Source organism: Rutilus rutilus (genome assembly GCF_951802725.1).
Source record: "Rutilus rutilus genome assembly, chromosome: 23".
In the NCBI taxonomy this organism is placed as follows: domain Eukaryota; kingdom Metazoa; phylum Chordata; class Actinopteri; order Cypriniformes; family Leuciscidae; genus Rutilus; species Rutilus rutilus.
Genome location: NC_140233.1, coordinates 13,660,024 through 13,671,290, shown reverse-complemented (window position 1 = coordinate 13,671,290; position 11,267 = coordinate 13,660,024).

The window sequence follows — 11,267 nt, the reverse complement described above, 5'->3', positions numbered from 1 at the left end:
CTACACTTTTACTTACACGTTTGTTTGTTAGGTTTGAAATCATAAAACAATATTTACACTACCATTCATAAGTTTGGGGTCAGAACTTTAAAAAAAAAAAAAAGAGAAAGAAATAAGGCCTGGTTTCACAGACAGGGCTTAGATTAAGCCAGGATTAGGCCTTAGTTTAATTAGGACTTTTAAGTAGCGTGGCTTAGAAGTAACATCTTGAGACAAAAATGGCAGACATATTTTAAGATATGTCAGTGTAAATTGCTTTAAGTTAAAACAGCTTAAACATGCATTTCAGTCTGAGACTAGCTTAAGCCTTGTCTGTGAAACTGAGGGTAATACTTCTATTCAGGAAGTAAATTGAAACAGTAAAGACATTTATAATCGTACAAATCGTACATATTTCAAATAAATGTAGTTTCCTACATCAACATTTACATATTTGGCAGACGCTTTTATCCAAAGCGACTTACATTGCATTTCAAGGTACACACTTACATTCTTATCAGTTCTTGCTTTCCCTTTGAATCAAACCCATGACCTTGGCGTTGCAAGAGCCAACGCTTTACTGTTTGAGCTACAGGAGAGCTTATTCTTTCCCAAACAAATAAAAAAATATATTTAGACAACTTTTAGTTGTCAAATTGACCCCATACCTCCAGTAAAACGTAAAAAAGTTTTTCTACATTACTAACGGCTTTGAACAGAAACACTTCTCGTAATGTAATGTGCACAGAGTGCTGAAAGGTGGTACAGGAAGTGGAAAGACTGTGGGCTGGGGGTGTTGAGAGGGTGGCAACAACACTGTAGCTGTCACCACAGCATCTGCGAGCCAGTTCCATGTTGTGTGTGTGAGCCCACAGTCACGAGCTCCCAGCTTTAAAAGAGAAAATCCAGCTGTCTCGCAATTCTAATACACATGCAATACTCACTACACACACACTTAGCAGAAGTTTGCTATAAACTTCCCATCAGCACAAAGTAAAAAAAGTGCTCAACTCTCCACTAAATAACCGAAGCCAAATTCCAGTACTGCCACCACATTAACAGATTAACAGGCGTTCACCTACATTTATTGGGGCCTGTGTGAGCCCTCATGACCTTAGAGACAGAACAAATGCGAAGCAAAATGAGGCTTTTTACGACACTCCAGGCAGGAACCAGCCACGCCACCTCCTCCGGATATCATAAAACTACGAGAACAGGCAACTAAAAGTTGACTGGCGTGTATGTTTGTGCATTGTGGGGTTTATTTAGTCCGACCTTGTGGAAAATGTGTATATGACGTGGGCGCTAATGAGAAGGAGAGGTGCCGTTGTCTGGCCTACTAGCTGTGAGGTCAATAAAAGCGAGTGTCCAGTGCTAATCATCTAAGGCAGGAAGGAAGGACAGAGGGGACGCATTAGTCTGGTATTGGCCCTCTTGGACGGAGCTGTTTAATGAAGTAGAGGAGGGTTGGGTGAAGCTGTTACAAGGCAAAAACCACAGGAGCCTCTACAAAGACCTCCACATAAACACCACTACAGCCTTTATGGCAGTTAATGGACATACAAGAATGTTTTCGCCGGAGATGAGGGGAGTAGGACGGGTTTCCTCTGTAATAAACAACTGTTAGCCAACAATTTCCAGTCTGGTGGCAATAACAGACCTGCTAAACAGGAACAATGACAGAGTGAATAATTAGAAAGAGTGTATGATTGAAAGAAGAAGTGCGGTTGCCTTGGTTTCTGTCTTTAGCTACAGTTTTAATTTTAAGCTACTGATCAGGTGACCAGAAGCTGAAGGAGTTACTGATAGTGACACACACACACACACACACACACGCACGCACACACACCCACTCACACACTTAAAATGAATGTTATTGCATTAAATAAAATATAAAATTTTAGTCATTATTTATAAGAAATTAATAATTGTATTCAATAAGAATGCATTTAATTGATCAGAAGTGACAGTAAAGACTTTTATAATGTAACTTACAAAGCATTTCAAATTCAAATAAATGCTGTTGTTTTGAACTTTCAATTCACCATAGATGCCTGAAAAAGAAAGTATCACGTTTTCAACAAAAATATTAAGCTGCAAACATTGATAATAATAAGAAATGTTTCTTGAGTACTAAATCAGAATATTAGAATGATCATGTATTTGAATTAGAAAGGATCCTGTGAACCTGAAGCTGTTTAGAATCAGATTTAGCAATGTCTGATTCATGAATGAATCACTCTTTTGAACTAGTTAAACAGATTAGCAAAATAGTTCATTCAGAGTCATTCAGACAGAGGGGGGGGGGGGGTCAGTCCATAAATGTATGGCAGCCTCAGTGTTGCCAAGTCTGCCGTTTTCCCGCGGAATTGGGCTACTTTTACACTGTTACCCAACGCGACTGGGCTAGTTTTGGCCATGATTTGGCTAGGTTTGATTTTTGTTGTGCAGACCTGGCAACCTTGGGCAGGTTTAGGTGTTGTACTTTTTCATATTTATTTTACAAAAATTACATAGCAAAAATACAGAGCATGCTACTTTTGCCAAACTTGTCCAGAACTATGTCCTTTCTCTAAAGGATAGCTTTCAGTTTAGCTTAGCTAGGTATGTGTTTTAAGTCAGCATGCCCAAACTGTTTGCTAATAGGTTTGAACATGTTACTGGGAACTTTAAAATGCCTTTTTCCGTGTGTCTGATCTGAGCCAGCTTTTGGTTTCTGGATCGAAACCTATATTTATAAAAACACAAAATGAACTTCAGATCAACTCCAGTTGGCAACGTCACACTTGACCAAAATGAAAACAGTAGCTCCCAAGCATATCAATTATGCCCGAACACAAGTCTCAGATGTTTTGGCGGAGGTCACAGGCAGTCCAGGCAGGCTTCTGTAGAGTGATTGATGACAGAAAACCAGCCATCGGTTGCATAACCTGGACACACAGCCCTTACCCCCATTAACAAAGAAAACAGGGATCCAATTTCCACATTAACACCAGAGTGCATTTGAGATGGAGCCTGGAGTTGTTAAAAGCCAGATCTGCTTGAATTAGATTAGATCATTGGGCTACAACGCTGTTTTTGTATTAGGAAATGACCATGACTCAGTTTTATTTGTCTAAATATTAAGATGAAGTTGATCACTTACATACATCCGCTCATGAATGAATCAAAGAAAACATCAAATGATTACATATGTTTGAATAAGGTATTTGTTTAACAGGGAGTGGTGGCAGGTTTGGTCTTGTAGGTGTTGGTACTAAACCCACAATCACAACAATCAGGTTTTCCAGAGACGCAATGACACACCTTCACAAACAGGTGCTGTCACGTCTTTTTCTGCTCATGCCTGATGTGAACTCTTGTTGAGCACTCAGGAGGCCGTACACCTGGTGCAGAACAATGACGGTTTGGTCACATGACGAAGGTCTTTTCAGGTCTAATCAATGTGAAGTTAAAGGGATGAGCCAGATTCCTTCAGGGTGGAAATAACCCTGCAGTGTGTTATGGAAAAACCTTGACTTGACTTGCTGCGGGTGAATAAGTGGAATGCTGATTTAGTAAATATGTTTAAAAATAATCACTGCACCTGGATTTTCTACATCAATATGCATTTCCTTTCTTTTTTATATTTACAATGTGTTTTAAATAAAATGTTTTAATAACAATTATTTTAATAACTACTTGAAAGAATTATATTCAGAAAAAAGAATTGAAATTTCATTACCTTAAAAGAATTTTCAACCGACTACACTGGTTGCTCTATTTGTTTTTGCTTCACTAAAAGGACCGACGTCATTAGTTCTAAGGTCACTGTGAAAAAAAAAGTTCACAACTTTTTTTCTTTTGTCAAATCAACTTAGATAATCAAGATGGTTTAGGTAACATATTTGGATTTTCTGTTGATTAAACTAATCTCCTTCAATCAATTTCAATGAACTCAAAATTTTAAGGTAACTAACTAGGTTACTAAAAATTTTAAGTTGAACCAACAATCATTTTTTACAGTGTGGATAACACCCTTGCACTGGATGTTTTTAAACCAGATAAGAGTTATTGTCTTTGAGAATCAGTCTATAATAAACGCACTGCCTCTTTCGCCCTTTAGACTCAGTGTTCCATCCACACCAACGGAAGAATGCAAGAAACCGGTAACACAATGAACCGAATGACACAAACCACATTTTCGAACTCATTGCTGACGGATATATTTCTGGTCACGTTGCTCCTAGTTTGGACACAGTGTAAAACACCAATGTAAAAAAATATTTCTGTCCATCAGTTTGTTTGTTTTTTGTGTGTGTGTATCAAGGCCTGCAGAACACACAACCATACAGTCATGGCACTGCTGCATTTTCCAACATCTCCTCGTTCGTCCTTGTGAGAGCTATCGTTTCAGGCAACAAAATGAGAGCATAAACAGTTTGACATGAACTAAAAATACTCCTAGAGAATGTTTCTCTCTCACGCTTCTCTCTGCTTCCTCATCCTCTGTACAAATGGTATCATGAGATTTAAAGAGGAGGCCAGATATAACTGCTAATGTTTTGTGTCGAGGTCCACATGACCACCCGATAAATGGCGCTATTCATTAGCTTTCACAGCAAGGGAAGATCCTACTTTACAACTGCAGACTGGCTTTTACTGCCTCAGAGAGTTTGGTCTTGAATGACCCCTATTTAGGTTTCATTGTGTTACATCAATGCTTAACAGTGAGGTGATCTTTTGTGAGAGGTGATTCATTGGTTTAGAGATTATTAATGAATTACTGTGAACATCTTACACATTAAGTCATTTGTCAACAAGTTACAAATGAAGAGAGTCAGAATGAATGAATCCAACAGCGCCGACTGAGGCAATTTCCTTCTAAATAACAAAACAAATGGCACACCTAATCTTCCTGTCAGGCTGTCATTTGACCCTTCATTCGAGGGTCAAACCTTTGGCTCCTCCCATAAACACGGACGGACACACACATCTCCCTCAGCATGATTATATCCTGTTGTAAAAATTCCACTGTGTTCTGGTTGCACCTTGATGGCTGAGACTCCTCAAGACAGGCGTTTTGAAGACGCAGTTCAAAAGGTTGCTCCTGAGGAGGGGGAAGCGTCACACCTGATAAGGAATAGATGCAGGGCACACAGGTCGCTTTGAACCTTTTTATCTGGGTAGGAGGTAAAGAGGTTTGCGCTTGACGACCACACAAGCTCCAAACAAGAAGTGACAGTAGCACATTCTTTCAGTCAGTGCCAGTCTAATTGGTGGCATACTTAGCCATTCAAAACTGAAGGTTTTCATCACATAGGGGATGTTGATACTTTTTTTTTTTTTCGCTTTAACTCTTCTATCTTCCTGTTGCTGAGCTAAGAATGCATTAAAGTCAAATTATGCAAGAATTACCTTCACTCAACCATGAGAGAGAGAGAGAAGCAGTAAGCCGAGCTGTTTAAATATTGATGAGTTTAAAACAGCCGTGCCGTGCTCAGTAAACTGTTCAGGTCTTTTCCTTTCAGTGTTGCACAAAGGGTGTCAAATCATCCATCCTGCCCCCTGCACACGATAAAACAGATCACAGACACCTCATTGACCAAATGATACACTTAGCTTTTGTATAAAACATGTATAAAACAATAATCTGTTTAAAATAACATAAAACTACACTGTTAGAAAAATCTGTAGAAATTACAGTATTACTGGCAGCTACTTGCCAGTAACTTACTGTAGATTTAAATTGATGTTATTTACTGGCAACAATTTGTTCAAAATTAAATGAACATTAAACATTAACAAGTCTTTATCTTTACAGAATAAAACTAAAATAACAGCCTCATGCAAAGCATTCTGGGAACCAAAATCTGAAGGAAAAAAGCAAACAGAAAAAGGTTGATGAAGATTTCTGGTTCCCAGAATGCTTTGCATTAGATTGTTATTTTATAGTTTTATTCTGTAAAGACAAAGACTTGTTAATGTTCATTTAACTTAGAACAAACTGTTGCCAGTAAATAGCATAAATTTAAATCTACAGTAAGTTACTGCAAACAGCTGCATAACTACAGCAAATTTTTTACAGTGTAGACTAAATAAAAAACATTAAAAACAATAATACATAAACGTTCACACTGTAAACCTGGATCAGTTGGCAAAACTCATAAAATTTAAGTAAGCAGAACTGGCAGATTTGTATTTACTACGTATACATTTTAATTGTTCTTAACTTGAAATGTTATCGTACACTAATTCAAACATTTAACTTAAAATGTTCATGTAATCTCAATGTGGACACTTATATTATAGACTTAACTAGCTTTATAAAAAGACATCCCAGCATGCTTATTACATTTATTTATGATCATTTGAGCCCATTTCCCATTCAATTATTATTACTGTAAGTGCATATATATCGGTTACAGTAATAATAATTAAAGTGCTCAATTTTTTGGAATTTATGGGCTAAATATGACACTGAAATTTCTTTGTGAGACTGCCCTGTTTAATGTGTTACTTTTGGCGTGTAAAGGAGTTGTATAGTCCTCTAATGCGATTTTGAATTCGCATGCGCATTGTACATGTGTGTCTACAGTGGATTAGCAGTCATATCAGTAGGAAGAGTGCTAAACCAGAGTTCAGGATGTGGTCTGCGGCTGTTGGTGACAAAGGGAGGGCTGGGGTTGAACTGTTTGACAAAGAGGAAGGAACTCATGCTCGGATGACACCATAACAAAACTTATGACACCATGTGGCTACTGCAAGTCACTGCTCCACTGGGAGCCGTTTACTCCCTTTCATGCTAAATTAAACTCCCTCAGCTCTGGTCCAGCGATGTTTCCTATTACCCACCAGCTTCTACACCCACATTGGCACAAAAAAAAAAGAAAAAAAGAAGAAGTTTACTTCTAAAAGGACTCCTCAAAAAGTTGAATGGTTCATCTTGTGTGCAGAAATAGAACATTTGTCACCGTAGAGCAGAACATCCTGTTCCTTCACACAAGAGTCACTGGATTATCGTGTTTCGTTTAATAAAAGCGGCAGATTTGCTACGATTAGGGATTTGGCAAGATGATTACCTCACTCTCTGATTAAGTAATGTGTGATAGAAAAACAACAACAACAACAACAACAAAGCAAGAAGAGTTTCTCTAGGAGCCCATGCATTATTTACTCCTTTTGAAACTTTGGCCTAGTACACAATGAAAACACTTCAATCTTTAACAAGAGTACCATTGTGGTGACTGTATTTGGGGAAGCTGATGTGTTTTGTGCCTTCACTGACTCAAGGATCCATGGTTGTTCGTCTTTAAGACGCAACGGGCCGTGAAACAGCATTGGGTGCACCTGAGCGGGCAGGAGGTGACGTGTCAGTCTCATGTCGCACTTCTGAGATGAGATATGCCGCGGTAAGACTTGCAGATGAGCTTCGGGTTTGTAAAAGTGATCGCTAGAGAGGTGCATGCCGAAACCTTTCATCCTGTCGGGGAACAACACCAAACAAGTAGTTGAATCCTTCCTTATAGTATCAGACAAACTCAGATTTTGGAATCTGGTTGATCACAGATTGTCCAAGCAGAATTGTATGAAAGCCCTTGTCCAAACCAGAGTAAAAAAAAAAAAGTATAAAAAGGTAACTGCAACTTTATATCTCAAATTTGCAACATTATTTCTCAAAATTACAGCTTTGTAACTTATTACTGCGCTTTGTTTCTCATCATTGCAACTTTGATTGTCATACTGTGACTATTCCTTAAAAGTGATAGTTTGCCCAAGAAAATTCTGTCAACACACTCACCCTCAAGTTGATCCAAACCTGTATGAATTTCTTTCTTCTGCTGAACACAAAATAAGATATTTTGAAGAATGTCGGTAACCAAACAGTTAATGGGCAGTATATTCCATATTTTTTTTCCCCATATGGAAGTCAACAAACTTGAGGGAGAGTAAATGATGACATAATTTTCATTTTTGGGTGAACTGCCCCTTTAAATTACTTAAATTACTTTATTTCTTATAATCACATCTATATATCTCACAATAGTGACATTATTTATCAAAATGACTGCTTTATTTCTCGTAATTGTAACTTTATTCCTCATAATTGCGCCTGTATGTCTCACAAAATTACTTTTATATTTCATGACTGAGATTTTATATTGTACATTTGTGACAAAATTGCAGCTGTTTCTCATAATTGCAACTTTATATCTTGCATTATAACTTCCAATATATTACCCAACTGTGATTATGTTTCTCATAATTGCAATTTTATATCACACATTGTGACTTTAAAGTCCTAAACTGTGACTTTGTTTCTCATAATTAACTTATATAGCATTCATACATTTTTCCTCATAATAACAATGCTTATGTCACAGTTTAACTTTATATCACACAATTGTTTCATTTTATAAATACATGTAAAATTTTATTTTAAATTTTAACTTGCATGAGATCATCCTCAGCCGTGTTGTTCGAACAGTCTCGGGTTTCCTAACTTTTTAAATATACAAATATTAAAGTGTGTTACTTATATGTGTTATGTGTATGTCAGGTAAAAAAAGCAGCACTTGTGTGAACCCGGACAGAGAGCCGATCAATACGTTCTTGTGTAACCCGCTCGGCCGCTGGAACCACTGGGCTAAAAACCAAATAGAAAACATCCTTCCTGAATCATTAAATGCTTTCCACTGATTGTGACTTAAACTGGAGTTGGCATGGACACATCATCATTTAATTAAACAGGCTTCTCCCGGATCCTGAGGCAGCAGGAAGAAGATAAGCTAGCGAATACAAGAGACTTAGTCATTCAGCCAAAGCATGAACAAAATGGCCAAATATACTTGACTACCTCATTTGTGTTTACATCAGCATGAAGAATGAGTAAACATCACAACACACTAAGAATGAATAAAATATAGTTGTAGCCACATTGCACATTAAAATTCTTATGAATACTTCAGGTTGACCTATGTTCATTCGATCTCTCTCTCTCTAAATCCTTAGAAAATTCTGACATCATAGGCAAGGGATCTGCATTTGAATCCGTTCCCCCATTATTCCCCTCATCTGCTTCATTTTTGATAAGATGATTTCATACCGAAAGATTTTATGAGCCCCCTCATGAGATCTCCATACACGTGTCATGACATCATACTGGATAATGCACACTAAGCTCCCACCACTTACCAAATGCACATTAATAATGTAAAACATTTTTGCATTTTAAAACATCATGTCATTGCATGCTTCCACGCCAGCTCTTTCTTCTCAGACTAACCAAACTAAGTGGTTCATGAGAAAAACATCGACAATGATGTACTAAAAACTTTTTCCGCATATACGACAATGTTGTCAAACTGACAAAAAACGCAGCATCAAAATTATGCACGTTTTGGCCCTTTTGGCCTTCCATAGTTGTTGGTGATGTCACTGCGCCTATAGACTGAACACATAATACGAATGATGTCAACTTTTTTACAAATGTGCATTTTTGTAGTTATTTTTGTAATCTGTTTGTCAGACAACAACATTGGCTCAACCAATGGCATGGGTCTGGGGCGGGGCTATCAGGTTATTTGACCAATGGCAGCAGATCAAAGGGTTTTTTACAAACAGTTTTTTAACAGATTTTTGTAGTTTTGTTTGGTCTCACTAGTGGCACAGAAATGACAAATTTCACTAGCTAGTTTACTAACAGGAAAATTCAATAAAACACTATTGAAAATTAACTATGCTTTTACTACGGTAACCAGAGTCTGACTATAGGCTATTTGTTGTAAAAACACACTAACCACAAATTTACCCTTTTTTTACTACAATAAAATAAAACAGTCAATTATGCAGAACCCTGTTAGTTGTCTAGATTTGTACTAGATAGATTGGACAAACTATTTCTATGTTGCTGGGGTGTTCTGTGTGGTTAAGGAGATCACAGCAGTCTTATGCATTAGCTTCTAACACAACAAACTCAGGTGTAAGTTTTGAGTTACTGTGTGTTCCTTACACTTTCAGATGACTCACATTCCCACATTCTGAAACATGTGAGATTAGAAAGAGAGTGTGAGGTTTTATTCTTAGTCTGGGCTCAGTGTTCCTGTCACTGTCTGGCCTGGAGGATTTTGAGGCCTCAGCCACCTCATGAACGCCTACAACTTCACTTTCATGTGTGACTTCTGCTAGAGAAACAGAAACCATGCCAACCATCATCATCACAGAATCAAGAACAATCCTGAACTTTATCTGACCAGATGACCCTCTTTTCATTTCTGGAAATGATTGATAGAGATAAAATGATGTGTGTGGCGTCAGTGCAACTTCTGGTCTTTGTTTTGGATCTGTGAGGGAAATATTGCACCTCTCCAGTGAAACGTGCATCAAACGCATTCCTTCTATCCGCTATTGACCAGCTGGCGCCGCAAACACCTTGGTTCTCCCTCAGCCCATCTGTTCCCACACCTCTCCAGTATTCCTTATTTACTGGACCTCTGGATTGTTGTAAACATTGAGGAGTGGAGGGATTTATCTTTTTGTTGAGGTGGATCGACAACAAAAAGACAAAATAAAATGAAATAAAAAGTTATAGAAGGTTATAGAAGGTCAAATGAAACATTTCCTTTCTTAGTTTTCATTTTGCTCATTATAGCGCTAACTGGTTAAGAAAAGCACTTTCTATTAATTAGAACAATAACACCCTTGATCAGCCTTCAAGAAAGGGAGATAGTAGCCTATCTTGTATGGCACTAGCACTTAAACAGATATAAAAGATATATAAATATTTTAAATTAGCCTTAGGTTAGCACGTGAATAGCTTAGCATATTAGCTTTGCATAGCGCTAACAAGAACTGAGGGAGGTGAAGAGGATTCTACATGAGGATACCACATTAGCTGTGTCCCAATTCAGAGGCTGCATCCTTCGAAGGATGCAGACTTTAAAGGCCAGCCTTCTAAGTCTACGAAGGTCAGACCGAGCATTGTTAAAGGGATGGTTCGGAGTAAAATCAACCTAGGGTCCTTTGTGCCATGACCTCAAGCCAAACAGCCCCCCAGAAGCCTTTTTTCCCTTGGTCGAACATTATTAAAGTTAGAGTTTATTTTGAAATATCAGCCGAGTGGCTTAGTGCAGGCGCTAATGGAACCAAGGTTGTATCTCGTAAATTACCCCACTAATAATGCCCAGAATGGTACCAAACTTCTACAGTAGAACAAATAGGGTCTGTACTCATAAAACGAGGCATTGGAAAGTTTGTAAGCACATCAGGAGTTTATTTAAATAACACTTGCCTGATGGCTCATGCTACCG